Source organism: Mustelus asterias, chromosome 29 (genome assembly GCF_964213995.1).
Source record: "Mustelus asterias chromosome 29, sMusAst1.hap1.1, whole genome shotgun sequence".
Classification (NCBI taxonomy): Eukaryota; Metazoa; Chordata; class Chondrichthyes; order Carcharhiniformes; family Triakidae; genus Mustelus; species Mustelus asterias.
In genome coordinates, this window is record NC_135829.1 from 2,265,025 (window position 1) to 2,287,311 (window position 22,287).

The 22,287-nt window shown below is 47.0% G+C and overlaps 1 long non-coding RNA gene across 1 annotated transcript in view; it reads left to right on the forward strand.

The window, feature by feature from the left end:
* Positions 1-22,287, forward strand: part of LOC144480503 (uncharacterized) — a 34,483-nt gene extending 12,196 nt beyond the window's left edge. The window contains exon 3 of the long non-coding RNA XR_013495677.1: positions 22,056-22,287. This is a non-coding gene — a long non-coding RNA (uncharacterized LOC144480503). The remainder of the gene's footprint in view (positions 1-22,055) is intronic.

Here is a 22,287-nt window from a genome sequence, read left to right on the forward strand (position 1 = left end):
CCCTCGTGACTGATCCTTCAATTAAGGGGAGCAGCTGCTCCCTATTCACCCTGCCCATGCCCCTCATAACCTTGAACACCTCGATCAAGGTCGCCCCTCAGTCTTCTCTGCTCCAATGAAAACAACCCAAGCCTACCCAATGTTCCATCCCAGGCAGCATCCTGGTGAATCTCCTCTGCACCCCCTCCAGTGCATTTCAACAAAAGACTGACCCCAAAGAGAAGACTGAAGTCAATTGACCTTTGCAACCTCTGGGACTGGAAGAGAAGCACCCAGGAAACTCTGAGGAATTTGTTACTCCCATGAAGGAGTCTGGGAAAAAGCTTCAGAAGAGGAATGATCTTCAACTCCCTTCACCTTCTCTCCCTAAAGGGCATTGTGGGTTAACCCACAGCACATGGACTGCAGCAATTCAAGAAGGCAGCTCACCACCACCTTCTCAAGGGCAACTAGGGATGGGCAATAAATGCTGGTCTAGCCAGTGACGCCCATGTCCCACGAATGAATAAAAAAAAAACTCTGGGAAGACTGACACAGCTGTATCCTCCACTGCTCTATCATAAAACTGAAAAAACATTGGAGAATTGAGATTTCAGTGAACCCAGACAGCAAAGACAAAATGATTAACTTAATGCAGGACTGTCAAAATAAAAGAAAAAGATGATTTCCTAATGACATTTCGGAAGGAGCCTCTACTTTGGGCAGGGCTAAATGGTAAGAGAGCTACTCTCCTCTCTATGCGAGGTTGCTGCTCTCTGGGCAATGGGAAAAATTGCTGAGAATATGGAGAATAAAGATCTTCATTTCTGTGATGGGAGAAAATTCCTGCAGGCAGTTAATTCAGAGACAAGATGACTGTACAGGATTCTTCAACTTCAGAGAGATTCTGACCTCCAGCTCGTGAAGAGGACTTTCAGCTGGGACTGAAGAATGGACAAGAATTGATGTTCACCCTGGGGAGGTACCAGCTCTTTAACCGTCTCTTCCTCTATGGACTCAAACCTGGATTCAGGAAAAGTATCTTCTCTGGAAGACTCTTCCTGGACAAGAGGAGATAGAGTCAGCAACACATTGGTAGATTCAGAGGGACGAAGATCTGAATGCTGTCCAGTCACTAAAAACAGTAAGAAGTCTCACAACACCAGGTTAAAGTCCAACAGGTTTATTTGGCAGCACAAGCCACAAGCTTTCAGAGCACTGCCCCTTCATCAGGTGAGTGGGAGTTCTGTTCACAAACAGGGCATATACAGACACAAACTCAATTTACAAGATAATGATTGGATTGCGAGTCTTTACAGGAATCAAGTCTTAAAAGTACAGACAATGTGAGTGGAGAGAGGGTTGAGTCACTAAAAACACAGCTGACTCTTCTAAAAAGACAACAGAGTTGTCATAAGGTGAATCCATCAATGAAAAAGATGAATCATTCTCTAGGACCTCTGTCTCCAATAGATCTGCGAGGGATTCTTCCTCCTCACTCTCGAGGAAGAGCCAGTTGAGATCCAGCAGGTCTTCATGGATTTGGTCTTCATCTGTTGCAGTGTGCTCTGTATCCGTCACCTCTGGCTCACTGTGTGAAGAACTGAGAGATTCATAACTTCAATCCCTGCTCTGGGTCTCATGGATGGTGTCTCTGTGAAAGAAGAAAGAAGAGAAGCTGATTGGTTAAGCAGTTTCTAAAGGCTGAGTTTCCACTGCTTCAAGATAAAAGGATGAAGATTGTCGCGTGAAAGATGATAAATTGTCCAAATGTAGAAATCAGCTGCTCTGCCTTGGATTGCTACAAGTTATTTGTATTCTTTCACAGGATGTGGGTGTCGCTGGCTGGGTCAGCATTTACTGCCCATCCCTAATTGCCCCTGAGAAAGTAGTGATTCTTCTTGAACTGTTTCAGTCCACGTAGTGCAGAGACACCCACAGTGCTGTTCCAGATTGAATTCCAGGGTTTTGAGATCACCATTCAACAGGGATGTACACCGATTATGAAGAATGTCGAGGATTCAATGATCTATTGCTCCTTATTGCTGTGAGGAGCAAGAATGCTGCCTTTGATTGGAATCTCTATGCTGCCTGGAGCTTGTAACTCGATACCTGATGGGTGAAGGGCTATCGGCTGAAGCTGGGCAAGGTCACCTGTTAATATGTTAACAGTAGTATTGAAACCTTGAACTGACCAATAGTCTGGATGAAGATGATTGACTGCCCCAAGAAACTTTGTAGATTTGTCTTGTTCTAGACTTTCCATTTCTTGGAAGGAATGTAGCTCATCAATACTTTCTGGTCTCTGACTTCGATTAAAATGATTGGATTTGCAAAAATGCTTGAAATATCCACATTGGAAGCATTCTGTGCCCCTTGCTAAGCAGTCTTAGCGTCCATACTGTGGTTCCGTGCCACATCACAAGCATCTGGAAATGGCTGCTGGCATGGAGTTTCACTCCCTTTCAGTTGGTTTGGCGGGCTTTCATATGGGTGGAGCAGCTGACCATGGGTCTACCCAGTCTATGGAGACATGGTGGCGCGGTGGCACAGTGGTTAGCATTGCTGCTTCACAGCGTCAGGGGCCCGGTTCAATTCCCGGTTTGGGTCACTGTCTGTGTGGAGCCTGAACGTTGTTCCCGTGTCTGCGTGGGTTTCCTCCGGATGCTCCGGTTTCCTCCCACAGTCCGAAAGACATGCTGGTTAGGGTGGATTGGCCATACTAAATTCTCCCTCAGTGTACCCGAACGGGTGCTGGAGTGTGGCGATTAGGGGATTTTCACAGTAACTTCATTGCAGGGTTAATGTAAGCCTGACTTGTGACACTAATAAATAAACTTTATAAAACTTTATGTAAGTCATGTTGTATTATAGCCCAAATTAAAAGCCCTATGTTCGCCTGCCTCGTATACTTGCCCGCTTAATCCCATGGAAGATCATCTTTGGTCTGCAGAAAGTCAGAGAGTTCCTCACCCTGGACACCCAGAACTATGTGACCACAGATTAGCTCATCTTTCAGTGCCTGTACGGTACGCCAGTCCAGGGCGGCACGGTAGCACAGTGGTTAGCACTGCTGCTTCACAGCTCCAGGGACCTGGGTTCGATTCCCGGCTCGGGTCACTGTCTGTGTGGAGTTTGCACGTTCTCCTCGTGTCTGCGTGGGTTTCCTCCGGGTGCTCCGGTTTCCTCCCACAGTCCAAAGATGTGCGGGTTAGGTTGATTGGCCATGTGAAAATTGCCCTTACTGTCCTGGGTTGCGTAGGTTAGAGGGATTAGTGGGTAAATATGTAGGGATATGGGGGTAGGGCCTGGGTGGGATTGTGGTCGGTGCAGACTCGATGGGCCGAATGGCCTCTTTCTGTGCTGTAGGGTTTCTAAGTTTCTTGTAACTGCAAGAACTGGTGAGGCGATATAGATCAATCAATTTCCCAAATCAGAGCGTTCATTACAATGTGTTCATTCAATTATTTAAATTTTGCTTTCAGCTAAAATAGGTGTCAAGGGCTTTAATAATGTAATCAAAATCCATAGAACATAGAACAGTACAGCACAGGACAGGCCCTTCGGCCCACGATGATGTGCCAAGCTTTATCTGAAACTAAGATCAAGCTATTCCACTCCCTATCATCCTGGTGTGCTCCATGTGCCTATCCAATAACCGCTTAAATGTTCCTAAAGTGTCTGACTCCACTATCACTGCAGGCAGTCCATTCCACACCCCAACCACTCTCTGCGTAAAGAACCTACCTCTGATATCCTTCCTATATCTCCCACCAGGAACCCTATAGTTATGCCCCCTTGTAATAGCTCCATCCACCCGAGGAAATAGTCTTTGAACGTTCACTCTATCTATCCCCTTCATCATTTTATAAACCTCTATTAAGTCTCCCCTCAGCCTCCTCCGCTCCAGAGAGAACAGCCCTAGCTCCCTCAACCTTTCCTCATAAGACCTACCCTCCAAACCAAGCAGCATCCTGGTAAATCTCCTCTGCACTCTTTCCAGTGCTTCCACATCCTTCTTATAGTGAGGTGACCAGAACTGCACACAATATTCCAAATGTGGTCTCACCAAGGTCCTGTACAGTTGCAGCATAACCCCACGGCTCTTAAACTCCAACCCCCTGTTAATAAAAGCTAACACACTATAGGCCTTCTTCACAGCTCTATCCACTTGAGTGGCAACCTTTAGAGATCTGTGGATATGGACCCCAAGATCTCTCTGTTCCTCCACAGTCTTCAGAACCCTACCTTTGACCCTGTAATCCACATTTAAATTAGTCCTACCAAAATGAATCACCTCACATTTATCAGGGTTAAACTCCATTTGCCATTTTTCAGCCCAGCTTTGCATCCTATCTATGTCTCTTTGCAGCCTACAACAGCCCTCCACCTCATCCACTACTCCACCAATCTTGGTGTCATCAGCAAATTTACTGATCCACCCTTCAGCCCCCTCCTCTAAGTCATTAATAAAAATCACAAAGAGCAGAGGACCAAGCACTGATCCCTGTGGCACACCACTAGCAACCTGCCTCCAGTCCGAAAATTTTCCATCCACCACCACCCTCTGTCTTCGATCAGACAGCCAGTTACCTATCCAATCGGCCAACTTTCCCTCTATCCCACACCTCCTCACTTTCATCATAAGCCGACCATGGGGGACCTTATCAAACACCTTACTAAAATCCATGTATATGACATCAACTGCCCTACCTTCATCAACACACTTAATTACCTCCTCAAAAAATTCTATCAAATTTGTGAGGCACGACTTGCCCTTCACGAATCCGTGCTGACTATCCCGGATTAATCCGCATCTTTCTAAATGGTCGTAAATCCCATCCCTAAGGACCTTTTCCATCAATTTACCAACCACCGAAGTAAGACTAACCGGTCTATAATTACCAGGGTCATTTCTATTCCCTTTCTTAAACAGAGGAACAACATTCGCCACTCTCCAGTCCTCTGGCACCATCCCCGTGGACAGTGAGGACCCAAAGATCAAAGCCAAAGGCTCTGCAATCTCATCCCTTGCCTCCCAAAGAATCCTAGGATACATTTCATCAGGCCCAGGGGACTTATCGACCTTCAGTTTATTCAAAACTGCCAGGACATCCTCCCTCCGAACATCTATTTCCTCCAACCTATTAGCCTGTAACACCTTCTCTTCCTTAAAAACATGGCCCCTCTCCTTGGTGAACACTGAAGAAAAGTATTCATTCATCACCTTGCCTATCTCTACTAACTCCATACACAAGTTCCCACTACTGTCCTTGACCGCCCCTAACGTTACCCTGGTCATTCTTTTATTCCTCACATAAGAGTAAAAAGCCTTGGGGTTTTCCTTGATCCAACCTGCCAAGGACTTCTCATGTCCCCTCCTAGCTCTCCTAAGCCCCTTTTTCAGCTCACTCCTTGCTAACTTGTAACCCTCAATCGAGCCATCAGAACCTTGTTTCCTCATCCCTACATAAGCTTCCCTCTTCCTTTTCACAAGACATTCCACCTCTTTCGTGAACCATGGTTCCCTCACTCGGCCATTTCCTCCCTGCTTGACAGGGACATACCTATCAAGGACACCCAGTATTTGTTCCTTGAAAAAGTTCCACTTTTCATTAGTTCCTTTCCCTGACAGTTTCTGTTCCCATCTTATGCCCCCTAATTCTTGCCTAATCGCATCATAATTACCTCTCCCCCAATTGTAAACCTTGCCCTGCCGTACGGCCCTATCCCTCTCCATTGCAATAACAAAAGACACCGAATTGTGGTCACTATCTCCAAAGTGCTCTCCCACAACCAAATCTAACACTTGGCCCGGTTCATTTCCCAGTACCAAGTACAATGTGGCCTCACCTCTTGTCGGCCTATCCACATATTGTGTCAGGAAACCCTCCTGCACACACTGCACAAAAACTGCCCCATCCGAACTATTTGACCTACAAAGGTTCCAATCAATATTTGGAAAGTTAAAGTCCCCCATGACAACAACCCTGTGACCCCCACACATATCCATAATCTGCTCAGCAATTTCTTCCTCCACATCTCTATTACTATTTGGGGGCCTATAGTAAACTCCTAACAACGTGACTGCTCCTTTCCTATTTCTAACCCCAGCCCATCTTACCTCAGTGTGCAGATCCCCCTCGAAGTGCCTTTCCGCAGCCGTTAAACTATCCTTGATTAACAATGCTACTCCTCCACCTCTTTTACCAGCTTCCCTACACTTACTGAAACATCTATACCCCGGAACGTCCAACAACCATTCCTGTCCTTGTTCTACCCACGTCTCCGTAATGGCCACAAATCCATGGTGGATTTCTGCACACCTTGCCTCAGTGAAACGTCATCTGCTACTGGACCTACTGCATAGAGAAAGGTACTTACACGCAGCTTTGACTCCTTTTCATAAAAGCGGTGTTTCTATATCTTCCACTCTATGGGCTCTCAGGGCAGCCACACGGGCAGGTCAAGGGTAGCGACTGCTCACTAGGTGCAGTCATCGTTACCTCTCTCCACTGTGCCTCCCTCTACCTCCAAAATTTCTCAAGCTGTTTTCGAAGGTTTCTTCACTCTGAGGATCCAGCAATAGCACCAATGTTTTTGTTTTTACATCGATGTCTTCACCGCTGCATGTTCTATGATGTGTCCTTCCTTCCTGGATTCTAGAGGTGGGACTTGGTTCTTCGACAGTCTGTAGATAAACTCTGGTATTTGCTAAGCACTTGTTTATTTACATCTAAACAGTTTCCAGAGTAGGCATGTAACTCATAGAAATGATCTCAACCTCTCTCTCATAATCTGGCCGGTGTCAGTGGTACATTATCATCTGTGTCACACATATCCCATCTACACTACATCATATATACTCACTTTACACTACATTAACATCTTGGATTCTGAGCCAGGAGCTCTGGGTTGAAGTCCCACTCCGGGAGTTGGTGGCTGTTCTAAGGGTGTTTGGTGTCTCACTTAGAGGTCTGGAGACCTTCTAGACTCTATTAACAGGTGACTCTCTACATCATACCGTGGGCCGTCCATATTAACATAGACATAGAAACCCTACAGTACAGAAAGAGGCCATTCAGCCCATCGAGTCTGCACCGACCACAATCCCGCCCAGGCCCTACCCCCATATCCCTACATATTTTACCCGCTAATCCCTCGAATCTACGCATCCCACGACACTAAGGGGCAATTATTTTTAGCATGGCCAATCAACCTAACCCGCACATCTTTGGACTGTGGGAGGAAACCGGAGCACCCGGAGAAATCCCACGCAGACACGAGGAGAATGTGCAAACTCCACACAGACAGTGACCCAAGCCGGGAATCGAACCCAGGTCCCTGGTGAAGCAGCAGTGCTAACCACTGTGCTACCGTGCCGCCCCACTCTGGCTCTGCCTGAACATCCTAGAGTGGCCAAGGAAGGCTAAACAGGTTGAGTATCAACTTGTAAATCCTTCCAACACACGGCAATGGCAGGCAGTAAGAGCAGGAGAGATCCCTGGTCAACCTTGTGATGGAAAGAAATTGGAGCCTCCACCATCCCTCTCCATTGCTCCAGGTTACAATGTGCAGGGAAGGTCTACTCCTTGGGGGTCTGTTGGCCAGACAATTGACGTGAATCAGATTGGTGCCAACAACATGGGGTTCAATCCCTACTTTGACTGGGGTGGATTTGGGACCTGTCTCCTTGCCTCGTGGAGGCCACAGTACTATGGGTCGGAGGTCACGGTGCAGTGGGTCGGAAGTTACAGCACTGTGAGTCAGAGGTCATGGTGCTCTGGGTCCGACCTCCTTTCGGGCCGAGAACTTAAGGCGATGAAGACAAATCTGTAACTGTAAACATGTCTTCAGCTTCCTGGTGTCCTGAGCTCTGGAATGCCCTCCCTAAACCTCTCTGTGTCTCTCTGTCCTCCTTTTAGACATTCCTTAAAATGTTGAGCAGGCTTTTGGTCAAGTTACCTAATATCGCCTTATGTGTCTCAGTGTGAACTTTGATAATGCCCCTGTGAAGTGTCTTGGAATATTTAATTAAGATGCTACTGAAATACAAACTGTGGTTTGGTCTAGTGACCTCACATACGCCAGGATGGATCCAGATGGACAAACCCTGCTGATGTGAATCAATGGAATTCATTGAAAGGTGATGTCCACATTGATACTGAGGAAGAATTGGAGCAGACTGCTCAGCTATGGAACTGTCCTAACTGGGGGTGACGCGATACAGCTCCAACAGGAAGAAGGGTTTCTTAAACTATAATAACTCTTTACGTGCTAAGGTTTACTCCCTTCTCTCTGGTTTCAACTGCGGGCCCTCCCCACCCCAGGACTCGAGCCCCCTCTCCTGGTTGGCCTGGCTTCCTGCACCTCTGCTCCATAGGGTCCGGCCTGATCACATGTCCCACAAAGGATTGCCCCTTTAAAGAGGCCATCTTACCACAGGAACCGCCACGTGTTTGAGTGGCGAGCGAGCTATCGGGAGTGTTGCTGAACCGTGTGTGATCGCAGGCAGCGTCCGAAGAGGCTGTTACGTTCCCAGATTCTCCTGCAGGTGGATTCTGGGCTAAAAACCAGACTTTCCACTTGGATAATGGCCGTCAGGCAAATGGCTCCTTGCCGGGGTCAACAGCTCTGCCCCAAGGAGATACCCTCATTCACACAAATGAGCCTGTCTGTGATGAAGCACTAAAGGGCAGTATTCGTTCTCGAGGTTTCCAGACTTTAATTCTTAACCTCGTTTAACTGTAGACCAAAACCAACAGCATTCCATTAGCATGCGATTTGGTGCGACAGTCTGTCATAAAAGATATCAGAGCTTTGGTCGGAATGAATGATTCACAGCTTTGTGATTCTCTGTGAATTGATAAACCCTGACACTCTGACAGCGGGGATCTGACATGGAAATATAACTCAACCCTTGTCAGAAGGGGTCAGTTATAAACTCAGTGACTGGGCTAATGAGGTTAATAATGATGTGCTTTGTATTCTCTCTATTAGATCTGTCTATCTGTCGCAATGGATTTTGTGTTTACAGACTCAGAAAGTGTCTCAATGCCATATGGTGGAACTCTCTCTCTCTCTCTCTCTTCACAATCCCCAGACACAAAGCAATGAGAACCAGCACCATCTCAAATAGATACCTTAATTCCATTCTCGGAGGGACAGCGCTTAGTCAAAGCTAGTGATATTTTGGGAAATTGATTTGCTCAAGTATTAATTGTTGTAGATCAGAAACGTGGGTTCCCACAGCGATGAGGAGAGATTAGCGTGAGGTGTTGTGTGAGGTCAGGCTTATCCAGCTCACTGTCAAACTCATCAGTGCAGCAACAATTTGTTAGTCACTCACATTCCCACCAACCCCTGCCTGGAAGCTCAGAGTGTGGTTTGTTATTTAAACCATGCCAGAGCCTTTAACCACTGGATTCACTCTGTGTCCAGAACAAATCTGCACTGGATTCGCACTGTCTCCAGAACAACATGGGGACAGAGTATTTGTATGAAATGGGGTGGGGTTTGAATGGGGTACAGTAACATTTAACAATATTGTTAGGAAATAGAGATAGTTTTAAATAAGTTGTACTTGCATTTATGAGTATTAGGAATCATTTTTAGCTTTAATTTTAATTTTTTTGACGTGGATAAAGGAAAGTGGAACTTTGGTCTAGTTTGGTTAGCGCAGCTGCCTCACAGCGCCAGGGACCCGTGTTCAATTCCCGGCTTGGGTCACTGTCAGTGTGGAGTTCTCCCCGTGTCTGTGTGGGTTTCCTCCGGGTGCTCCGGTTTCCTCCCACAGTCCAAAGACGTGCGGGTTAGGGTGAATTGGCCGTGCTAAATTCTCCCTCAGTGTACCCGAACAGGCGCCGGAGTGTGGCGACTCGGGGATTTTCACAGTAACATCATTGCAGTGTTAATGTAAGCCTACTTGTGACTAATAAATAAACTTTAACTTTAAAACTTTCATTTTAGAGTGGAGACAGCAGGTCTGGAGCTGTTTGTGTACAAGCATTTTTAATGAGGTTTTACAACTCTTGAAGGGAAGTTAAAGCAAACCTGGGGTAGAAAAACTGGGCTGTTGCCTAGCAACAGGGGAACAGAAAGCAGTTTGAGGTTCAGTTGGTAATTTTGCTCGAAGGTGAAGGGAGCAGTTTAAGTCTTTAACTGGCCAGACTAGCAGATTGCTGAGGAAAATAATTCTCAAAATCTTAGATGAGTTGGCCGAAAGTTAAAGTAACAGTGAATGTTGAGAGAGCTTTGGGTCACAAGGGAGATACCAAGTTGTCAGCGGCCGACTGGGAGGGGGAACTGCAGGGATTAGGTCCTAAAGGAAAAGAGGAAAGGTTCTAAGACCTTTAAATTAAGGCAAAGGAAAAGAACAGAGACCTGGAAAAGGTCTTATTAAGGTGATGTCAAGAGTGAGGAGCAGAGGAAGGCTCCAAGTTTAAGGAGAGGAAGCTGAACAAAGAGATGGAGGCAGAACAAAGTGAGTTTGCAGATCTGAGGAGACAGCAAAAGATTGGTGACTCCTTACTATGGGCCTATGAAGCAATAGTGTTAGTACTGTTGAATAACTGAGTGTATGTGAAAGGCAAAGTTTGAATGCAAGTAGTGATCCAGGGAAAAGGAACTCGGAACGAGAGACTGAAACCCTGGAGATTGATCCTTGCTGAAGATGTCCAAGTGAAAGTGTAGTTTGGGGGGACATTCCAAGGTGAGTTCTTTGACAGTGGAGATTGGAAATCCAAGTTAACAAAGAGCTTCTGGCTTACAGTGTGACAAGCATGTGGGGGAGTTGATGAGAAATCCATGGAAGTTGTTTGTGTGGCATCTGTCAGAGTGTGTGTTGTCTGACCACAGGTCACCTGTTGATTTACATGGACAGATTTTGCAACTTGTGTTATCCTTATGAGGCTGCATATATTTGTAAAGGTAGAGTTGGGGTGAGGAAGTGTTATTCTTGTTAAATAAACGTTGTATTGTTTTGTTAAAGGTTTATCAGCTGACTCCTGTGACTCTGTTCAGTAGCTCCTCTCCGTGTTTCCAAACAAAAAATAAAAGTTAGGATCCACCTTGAGATCCCACTTGACTGGTGGTAACATCAGCAGGGATTGTGACAATGTGCTGTAAAAGAATCCTGAGAGACAAAGAGCAGAATTCCCCAGAGACGCATCACCTCCAGCGAAGCCCCTGTCAAAGGAAAATACTGCGGATGCTGGAAACCTGCAATAAAAACACAAAAGATTGGAAACGGTCAGCCAGTCTGTCAGAGAGAAACAGAATTAACATTTCGACTTGAACGGGATTTTCTTCATGACGAGGTGTATTTCTTCCAGAATGCTGGTTTGTGTTTTCTGTATTCCAATAGAGAGGATGGTCTTCTCTTTGCAGAATCTCTCTCTCTCCCTCTCTCTCTCTCTACACAGCTGCTCCCTGGATATGGATGTATGCTGTGGTATTGTGACTGATAGAGTGAGGCCTCTGTCCTGATTGATTACTAAACATAAAGAATTGAACACAGTAAGACACAGTAAACACAGGCACGGTGGCACAGTGGGTTAGCACGGCTGCCTCACAGCGCCAGGGACCCGGGTTCGATTCCCGACTTGGGTCACTGTCTGTGCGGACTCTGCACATTCTCCCCGTGTCTGCGTGGGTTTCCTTCGGGTGCTCCGGTTTCCTCCCACAGTCTGAAAGACGTGCTGGTTAGGGTGCATTGACCCGAACAGGCGCCGGACTGTGGCGAATAGGGGAATTTCACAGTAACTTCATTGCAGTGTTAATGTAAGCCTTACTTGTGACTAATAAATAAACTTTAAAAGAAGTCTCACAACACCAGGTTAAAGTCCAACAGGTTTATTTGGAATTACGAGCTTTTGGAGCGCTGCTCCTTCATCGGGTGAGTGATGAAGATTCAGCTGATGAAGGAGCGACACTCCGAAAGCTCGTGATTCCAAATAAACCTGTTGGATTTTAACCTGGTGTTGTGAGACTCCTTACTGTGCCCAGCCCAGTCCAACGCCGGCATCTCCACATCATAAAGAATTGAAAGTCAGAAATACGGAGCTTGTTGATTGCACAGTCATTCTACCCCAGTGTGGGTTAGACTCTCTGAAGAATGAACTCACTCTCAGGTATTTTAGCTTCAGATATTTCCCGTGGAAAACATTTAGAACACATTTAGCGTTCACTTTGCCAAAAATATCAGCCTCATTCTGAAAATAAAAAATCCTCTTCCACAAGTGAAGAAAAAGCAATCGATGGTTTGAGGGATATTCTGGACTCGTTTACCAGTGTATGAGGTTAGGGTGGAGAGCAACATTTGAAGAGTTTTCACTGACCTACACTGGGACTGCTCTGGAACCGACAGTGCACTGGAATTGACACTGCATTGGAATTGACACTGCACTGGAACCAACACTGCTCTGAAACCGACAGTGCACTGGAATTGACACTGCATTGGAATTGACACTGCATTGGAACCAACACTGCTCTGGAACTGACACTGCACTGGAAATGACAGTGCACTGGAATTGACACTGCACTGGAACCGACAGTGCACTGGAATTGACACTGCACTGGAATGAACGCTGCATCAGCACTGCACTGGAATTGGCACTGCACAAGATTTGACACTGCACTGACTGCACTGGAATTGACACTACATTGGGTTTGACACTGCACTGGATTTAATACTGCATCGGATTTGACACTGCACCAGTACTGCACTGGAATTGACAATGCACTGGGTATGACACTGCACTGGAACCAATGTTGGCAGTGTGGGCCAAAGGGCCTTGCCTGTGCTGTCGTTCCTGTGGACAGGTATAAATGGTACAGTCTCTTGTAGAGAGGATATTACAGGAATCGATGATGCTCTGGTAGAGTAAATAAGGAGAAGTGACAGGGTCAGTAACCAGAGGATCACAGAATTAGAGTAATTGACAAAAAACACAGAGGGTGTGGTGAGATGAAGAATGAGTTACAGAATGGGAATGAGTTGTTCTGATCTGGAATGTTCCGTCTGAAAAGGCGGCGGGTGGGAGGAGATTCAGCAATAACTTTCAGAAGGAAATTAGATAAATTCTTGGAAAGGTAAAGCTTTCAGAGCTATGGGGAAGGAGCAGGGGATGGAAACTGTAATAGTGTGGCCCCTTTAAGAGACTGTAATAGCGTGGGCCCCTTTAAGGGGCGATCCTTTGTGGGCCATGTGATCTGGCTGGACCCTATGGAGTGACAGCGCGGGAAACCGAGCCAATTGGGAGTGAGGGCGCGTATCCTGGGATGGGGGGGACCTTCAGTTGGAGACAAGAAGAGAAGAGAGTTGACCTGTGCATATGTTCTGTCAGTCCCAAATTTATATTAGTTTAACAAATCCTTTACTGTGTGAGCCACATCGAGTCACCTCCAGTTCTTACGGAGACTAACTGGATAACTCTGTCAGTGAGGCAGATACACAAACAAAGGGCCACATGTTCTCCATCGAAGGTTCAATGATTTCCAATGTGGAGTTCTGCTTTTCAATGGGAATCCTGCTCTTGATAAACTACACACAGGTTCCACGCACTGCTGCCTGATCTGGCAGGGAGCTTTGATTTGTGGAGTTAGAGAACCCAAACTCATTAGAATGAAAATCAGATAATTTCCTTCTGTGAATTCTGGGACAAACAGATGGGTGAAAAAATCCTCTCTCATTCCCGACATCTAAACAATGCTGAATGCCTCGGGGGATCTCAGTGCTGTCAGGGTAAATCTGCATCTCATAATATACCATGTGCCTGACTCCATTTATCCATGTGGAATGGGAATTTGAGGCTTCTGTCTTGGTCTCATCCGGATAGGAAATGCTAGCTCAGGAAAATAGAACTCATCTCATTTCACCAGCCCAAGATTGCACTCCACCAGGCAATGAACAACACAGAGGTAGATACAGAGTAAAGCTCCCTCTACCCTGTCCCCATCAAACACTCCCAGGACAGGCACAGCACGGGGTTAGATACAGAGTAAAGCTCCCTCTACCCTGTCCCCATCAAACACTCCCAGGACAGGTACAGCACAGGGTTAGATACAGAGTAAAGCTCCCTCTACCCTGTCCCCATCAAACACTCCCAGGACAGGTACAGCACGGGGTTAGATACAGAGTAAAGCTCCCTCTAAACTGTCCCCATCAAACACTCCCAGGACAGGTACAGCAAGGGGTTAGATACAGAGTAAAGCTCCCGCTACACTGTCCCCATCAAACACTCCCAGGACAGGGACAGCACGGGGTTAGATACAGAGTAAAGCTCACACTACACTGTCCCCATCAAACACTCCCAGGACAGGTACAGCACGGGGTTAGATACAGAGTAAAGCTCACACTACACTGTCCCCCATCAAACACTCCCAGGACAGGTACAGCACGGGGTTAGATACAGAGTAAAGCTCCCTCTCCACTGTCCCCCATCAAACACTCCCAGGACAGGTACAGCACGGGGTTAGATACAGAGTAAAGCTCACACTACACTGTCCCCCATCAAACACTCCCAGGACAGGTACAGCACGGGGTTAGATACAGAGTAAAGCTCCCTCTACACTGTCTCCTCATATTGATTGGCAATGCGAGCAGGTGTTCAGCGACAGTCAATAAGTCACACTGCAGCCACCAGGGAAAAGTAGAATCAATAAACTATTTGTTTCCTTCTAAAAGTTTACAGCTTCAGTTTTACAGTACAGATATTTAAGGAATGTCAGCATTTCAAAAGGAGTGAGTGAAGGCTCCAGTTCATAAACACACTCAGCCCCCTACGAAGCATTGATTGAGATGAGTAAGTGTGTCCAAACTGTGAGTTCAGTATTCCCACACAAAGAGACACTGCAATGGGAATGACTCCCAGCTTTTCCCTCTGGAGCAGGACCAAGATCAGGCGGATAGCTGGATTGAACGGGCTCTCCCTCTCTGCAAAGTGTCGGGTTCTGACAGCAAAGGGGTTCCACAGTCGCTGTGGGACAATGTTGTCTTTAGATGGATGCGGGTAATCGCACCCGTGACCAGTCCAGTAAATCAGGGAAATGTTCCAGGCTGCTGAGATTTCCTGGCCACAAAAACCACCAGGATAGCCCAGACTCAATGCACTTCTTTACACTGGGGCTGAGAATTTGGGAGCTTTACTCTGTATCTAACCCTGTGCTGTACCTGTCCTGGGAGTGTTTGATGGGGACGGTGTGGAGGGAGCTTTACTCTGTACCTAACCCCGTGCTGTCCCTGTCCTGGGAGTGTTTGATGGGGGGACAGTGTAGAGGGAGCTTTACTCTGTATCTCACCCTATGCTGTACCTGCCCTGGGAGTGTTTGATGGTAAGAAGTCTCACAACACCAGGTTAAAGTCCAACAAATCCACCAGCTTTCGGAGCACTGCCTCTTCGTCAGGTAAGTGGGAGTTCTGTTCACAAACAGGGCGTATAAAAACACAAACTCAATTTACAAAATAATGATTGGATTGCGAGTCTTTACAGGTAATCAAGTCTCAAAGGTACAGGCAATGTGAGTGGAGAGAGCGTTAAGCACAGGTTAAAGAGATGTGTATTGTCTCCAGACAGGACGGTTAGTGAGATTTTGCAAGCCCAGGCAAGTCGTGGGGGTTACAGATAGTGTGACATGAACCCAAGATCCCGGTTGAGGCCGTCCTCATGTGTGCGGAACCTGGCTATGAGTCTCTGCTCAGCGACTCTGCGCTGTCGTGTGTCGTGAAGGCCGCCTTGGAGAACGCTTACCCGAACATTAGAGGCCGAATGCCCATGACTGCTGAAGTGCTCCCCAACAGGAATGGAACACTCTTGCCTGGTGATTGTCGAGCGGTGTTCATTCATCCGTTGTCGTAATGTCTGCATGGTTTCCCCAAAGTACCATGCCTCGGGACATCCTTTCCTGCAGCTTATCAGGTAGACAACGTTGGCCGAGTTGCAAGAGTATGTACCATGTACCTGGTAGATGGTGTTCTCACGTGAGATGATGGCATCTGTGTCGATGATCCGGCACGTCTTGCAGAGGTTGCTGTGGCAGGGTTGTGTGGTGTCGTGGTCACTGTTCTCCTGAAGGCTGGGTAGTTTGCTGCGGACAATGGTCTGTTTGAGGTTATGCGGTTGTTTGAAGGCAAGAAGTGGGGGTGTGGGGATGGCCTTAGCGAGATGTTCGTCTTCATCAATGACATGTTGAAGGCTCCGGAGGAGATGTCGTAGCTTCTCAGCTCCGGGGAAGTACTGGACGACGAAGGGTACTCTGTCCACCGTGTCCCGTGTTTGTCTTCTGAGGAGGTCGGTGCAGTTTTCTGCTGTGGCGCGTCGGAACTGTTGATCGATGAGTCGAGCGCCATATCCTGTTCGTATGAGGGCATCTTTCAGCGTCTGGAGGTGTCTGTTGCGATCCTCCTCATCCGAGCAGATCCTGTGTATACGGAGGGCTTGTCCGTAGGGGATGGCTTCTTTAACGTGTTTAGGGTGGAAGCTGGAGAAGTGGAGCATCAAGAGGTTATCCGTGGGCTTGCTGAGGTGACTGTCCTTAATGGAGATGCGTGTGTCCAAGAATGCAACCGATTCCAGAGAGTAGTCCATGGTGAGTCTGATGGTGGGATGGAACTTGTTGATGTCATCATATAGTTGTTTCAGTGATTGTTCACCATGAGTCCAAAGGAAGAAAATGTCATCGATGTATCTAGTGTATAGCATCGGTTGAAGGTCCTGTGCGGTGAAGAGGTCTTGTTCGAACCTGTGCATGAAGATGTTGGCATATTGAGGTGCGGATTTGGTCCCCATGGCTGTTCCGTGTGTCTGGATGAAGAACTGGCTGTTGAAGGTGAAGACATTGTGGTGCAGGATGAAGTGGATGAGTTGTAAAATTGCATCTGGAAACTGGCAGTTGTCAGCGTTGAGTACTGAGGCAGTTGCAGCAATGCCATCATCGTGGGGGATGCTGGTGTAGAGTGCTGAGACATCCATTGTGACGAGGAGTGCTCCTGGTTCAACTGCTCCATGTGTGCTGAGTTTCTGTAGGAAGTCCGTAGTGTCGCAACAAAAGCTGGGGGTTCTTTGTACAATGGGTTTCAGGATGCCCTTGACATAGCCGGAGAGGTTCTCGCACAGGGTCCCATTGCCCGATACGATGGGACGACCAGGTGTGTTTGCCTTGTGTATCTTCGGGAGGCAGTAGAGATCTCCAACGTGGGGAGTACGTGGGATGAGAGCACGGAGGGTGCTCTGAAGGTCCGGATCAAAGGTCTTGATCAGTCTGTTGAGTTGACGGTGTGTTCTTTGTCGGATCTGTGGGTAACTGTCTGTGGTGTCCCCCGTTGTTCAGTTGTCGGTACACTTCTTTGCAGTAATCCGTTCTGTTCAGTATGACGATGGCCCCTCCTTTGTCTGCTGGTTTGATGACAATGTTGCGGTTGGTCTTGAGAGTGCGGATGGCGTTGCGTTGTGCTTGGGTGATATTTGGGGCTGTCTTGTGAGTGCGGCTGATGAATTTGGTGTTGATGCACCTCCTGATGGCTTGGGCATACATGTCAAGTTGAGGGCAGCGGCCTTCCGGAGGAGTCCAGTTCGACTCTTTCCTCTTCGGATGCACTGCGAATCTCTCTGTCGGCTGTTCCGGTTCATTGGCTGTCTCATTATGTTCGCTGTTGGCATCTTGGGGTTTGTGGAAGAACTCCCACAGCCTCATTCGCCTGATGAATTCCTCTGTGTCTGCTGCGAGACTGATGGGTTCTATTTTGGTGGTGGGGCAAAAATTGAGCCCTCGGCTGAGAACTTCGATTTCATCTGGTTGAAGTGTGTAGTCCGACAAGTTGACAATAGACTTCCCTGCAGTGGTACTGTTTTCTACTGTGGTACCGGGGGAGGCTTGTTTGCTGTTGGTGGTGATGCCGAGTTTCTCAAGTTTCCTGTTCTTGGTGTGCATGGAGATGGCGTACTTCCTTTGTCTTGTCTGCTTAGCAGAGTTTCGCAGCTGGTCTGTGACCTGTTTGATGGGGACAGTGTAGAGGGAGCTTTACTCTGTATCTATCCCCGTGCTGTACCTGTCCTGGGAGTGTTTGATGGGGACGGTGTAGAGGGAGCTTCACTCTGTATCTATCCCCGTGCTGTACCTGTCCTGGGAGTATTTGATGGGGACAGTGTAGAGGGAGCTTTACTCTGTATCTAACCCCGTGCTGTACCTGTCCTGGGAGTGTTTGATGGGGCAGTGTAGAGGGAGCTTTACCCTGTATCTAACCCCGTGCTGTACCTGTCCTGGGAGTGTTTGATGGGGACAGTGTAGAGGGAGCTTTACTCTATATCTAACTCCGTGCTGTACCTGTCCTGGGAGTGTTTGATGGGGACAGTGTAGAGGGAGCTTTACTCTGTATCTAACTCCGTGCTGTACCTGTCCTGGGAGTGTTTGATGGGGACAGTGCAGAGGGAGCTTTACTCTGTATCTAACTCCGTGCTGTACCTGTCCTGGGAGTGTTTGATGGAACAGTGTAGAGGGAGCTTTACTCTGTAAGTAACATCGTGCTGTACCTGTCCTGGGACTGTTTGATGGGGGACAGTGTAGAGGGAGCTTTACTCTGTATCACCCTGTGCTGTACCTGCCCAGGACAGTTTAGAGGGAGGTTTACTCACATCTGTTGTGGGTAAGTTGTCAGAAGGTACAAGATCTACAGGCATTTAGAGAAGCAAGGGCTGATTAGGGACAGTCAGCATGGCTTTGTGAGTGGAAAATCATGTCTCGTGAATTTGATTGACTTTTTTTAAGGGGTAACCAAGAAGGTAGATGTGGACAGTGCAGTTGATGTTATCTACATGGACTTTAGCAAGGCCTTTGACAAGGTACCGCATGGTAGGTTGTTGCATAAGTTTGGATCTCACGGGATCCAGGGTGAGGTAGACAATTGGATAAAAAATTGGCTTGATGACAGAAGCCAGAGGGTGGTTGTAGAGAGTTGCTTTTCAAACTGGAGACCTGTGACCAGTGGTGTGCCTCAGGGATCGGTGCTGGGTCCATTGTTATTTGTCATTTATATTAATGATTTGGATGAGAATTTAGGAGGCATAGTTAGTAAGTTTGCAGATGACACCAAGATTGATGGCATAGTGGACAGTGAAGAAGGTTATCTTGGATTGCAATGGGATCTTGATCAATTGGGCCAATGAGCTGTCAAATGGCAGATGGAGTTTAATTTAAATAAATGTGAGGTGATGCATTTTGGTCGATCGAACCAGGGCAGGACTTACTCAGTTAACGGTAGGGCGTTGAGGAGAGTTATAGAACAAAGAGATCAAGGGATCCAAGTTCATATCTCCTTGAAAGTGGAGTCACAGGGGGACAGAGTGGTGAAGAAGGCATTTGGCATGCTTGGTTTCATTGGTCAGAACATTGAATACAAGAGTTGGGACGTCTTGTTGAAGTTGTACAAGACATTGGTGAGGCCACACTTGGGATACTGTGTGCAATTCTGGTCACCCTATTATAGAAAGGATATTATTAAACTAGAAAGAGTGCAGAAAAGATTTATTAGGATGCTACCAGGACTTGATGGTTTGAGTTATAAGGAGAGGTTGGATAAACTGGGACTTTTTTCTCTGGAGCGTAGAAGGCTGAGGGGTGATCTTATAGAGGTCTATAAAATAATGAGGGGCACAGATCAGCTAGATAGTCAATATCTTTTCCCAAAGGTAGGGGAGTCTAAAACTAGAGGGCATAGGTTTAAGGTGAGAGGGAAGAGATACAAAAGGGTCCAGAGGGGCAATTCTATCACACAGAGGGTGATGAGTGTCTGGAACAAGCTGCCAGAGGTAGTAGTAGAGGCGGGTACAATTTTGTCTTTTAAAAAGCGTTTAGATAGTTACATGGGTAAGATGGGTATAGAGGGATATGGGCCATCGCGGGCAATTGGGACTAGCTTCGGGATTACAAAAAGGGCAGCATGGTCAAGTTGGGCCAAAGGGCCTGTTTCCATGCTGTAAACCTCTATGACTCTATATATCTAACCCTGTGCTGTACCTGTCCTGGGTGTGTTTGATGGACAGTGTCGAGGGAACTGTATTCTGTATCTAAACCCGTGCTGTACCTGTCCTGGGAGTGTTTGATGGGGACAGTGTAGAGGGAGCTTTGCTCTCTATCTTATCCTGTGCTGTACCTGTCCTGGGAGTGTTTGATGGGAACAGTGTAGAGGAAGCTTTACTCTGTATCTAACCCCGTGCTGTAGCTGTCCTGGGAATGTTTGATAGGGGGCAGTGTAGAGGGAGCTTTACTCTGTATTTAACCCCGTGCTATACCTATACTGGGAGTGTTTGATGGGGGACAGTGTAGAGGGAGCTTTACTCTGGATCTAACCCCGTGCTATACCTGCCCTGGGAGTGTTTGATGGGGGGACAGTGTAGAGGGAGCTTTACTCTGTATCTCACCCCATGATGTACCTGTCCTGGGAGTGTTTGTTGGGGGACAGTGTAGAGGGAGCTTTACTCTGTATCTAACCCCGTGCTATACCTATACTGGGAGTGTTTGATGGGGGACAGTGTAGAGGGAGCTTTACTCTGTATCTAACCCCGTGCTATACCTGCCCTGGGAGTGTTTGATGGGGGGACAGTGTAGAGGGAGCTTTACTCTGTATCTAACCCCATGATGTACCTGTCCTGGGAGTGTTTGTTGGGGGACAGTGTAGAGGGAGTTTACTCTGTATCTAACCCCGTGCTGTACCTGTCCTGGGAGTGTTTGATGGAGACAGTGTAGAGGGAGCTTTACTCTGTATCTAACCCCGTGCTGTACCTGTCCTGGGAGTGTTTGATGGGGGACAGGTCTTTGCTTCACTTTGAACACTCTGCTGTTACTGAGGAGAAAACATCACAATGTGAATGAAGCTCCTTCATGAAGTGTAACCAGGTGAATAATCAGTGAGTGATAGTCATTAGTTAAGAATAATAATTAGTTAGTAATGACAGTCAGTTTGTGATGATAATGATTTTGTGATATTTGTTTGGTTTTGATAATCAGTTGGTGATGTTTGTTTAGTATTTGGCTCCTGTCCAAGATTGGTTTGCAGTTGTAAACATGAATTAAGTGCAATAAGCAATTGAGCACCTTGTGAACTAACGTGGTGTTACTGGCCACATTAGCAAGCTGATCACAAGATAATCACACTGATGGCATATTGTCACACATCGGAACCACTAATGAACTGACACTATTCCAACATTTAGTTCCACTCTCCTACCTGGAAACCAAAACAGCTTCAATTCCGTCATCCTGGAATGTGGGAGGTTTTTGATGAGGAACTGTCAGTGTTTGTCACTGTTACTCCCTCAAAAACCAAACACAGCTCCAGGAATTATTTTTAAGCACAAATTAACACAGCATTCCTTCAGTTGTGGTCTGTTACTTACTGCAGTGCCACAGGTTTGCTGTCAATCACAGTTAATGTGGTGGAGAATTGTCCTTTCCGATTCTTCCCTCACTGTTAAAATCTCTGTAAATATATTCAACCTTGCTCAATGCGGTGTGACCAATGTTTTATTAGTGTTCAGAATAATATCTATGAATGGGCGGCATGGTGACACAGTGATTAGCACTGCCACCTCAAAGCGGCAGGGACCCAGTTTCGATTCCCGGCTTGGGTCACTGCCTGTGTGGAGTCTGCATGTTCTCCCCGTGTCTGCGTGGGTTTCCTCCAGGTGCTCCGGTTTCCTTCCACAATCCAAAGATGTGTGGCTTAGGTGGATTGGCCGTGCGAAATTGCCCCTTAGTGTCAGGGGGACTAGCTAGGGTAAATGTATGGGGTTATGGGGATAGGGCCTGGATGGGATTGTGGTCGATGCAGACTCGATGGGCCGAACGGCCTCCTTCAGCACTGTAGGGATTCTATGATTCCTTACATATGACTGAACAACCCCTCTGACCCTGAAAAAATAATAATATATTTGTGAAGTATTGTTAAACGCCTTCATCATGATCAATGCCTGGATCTTGTAAATAATTTAAGGGCAAATCACATGAACTAACTTGCTGGAGTGTTTTTGAAGAGGTAACATTGAGGGTTGATGAGGGTAATGCTGTTGATGTCATGTACACAGGCTTCCTAAAGACATTCGATACAGTGCCACACAACAGACCCCTCAGCAAAGTTACAGCCCGTGGACTGAAAGGGACAGCAGCAATGTGGATACAGAATAGGCTGAGTGACTGGAAACAGAGAGTCGGGGTTCATCGATGTTTTGCAAATTGGAGGAAGTTTTGAGTGGAGTTCCCCGGGATCAGAGTTCGGACCCCTGCTTTACCTGATGTATATTAATGACCTGGGCCTCG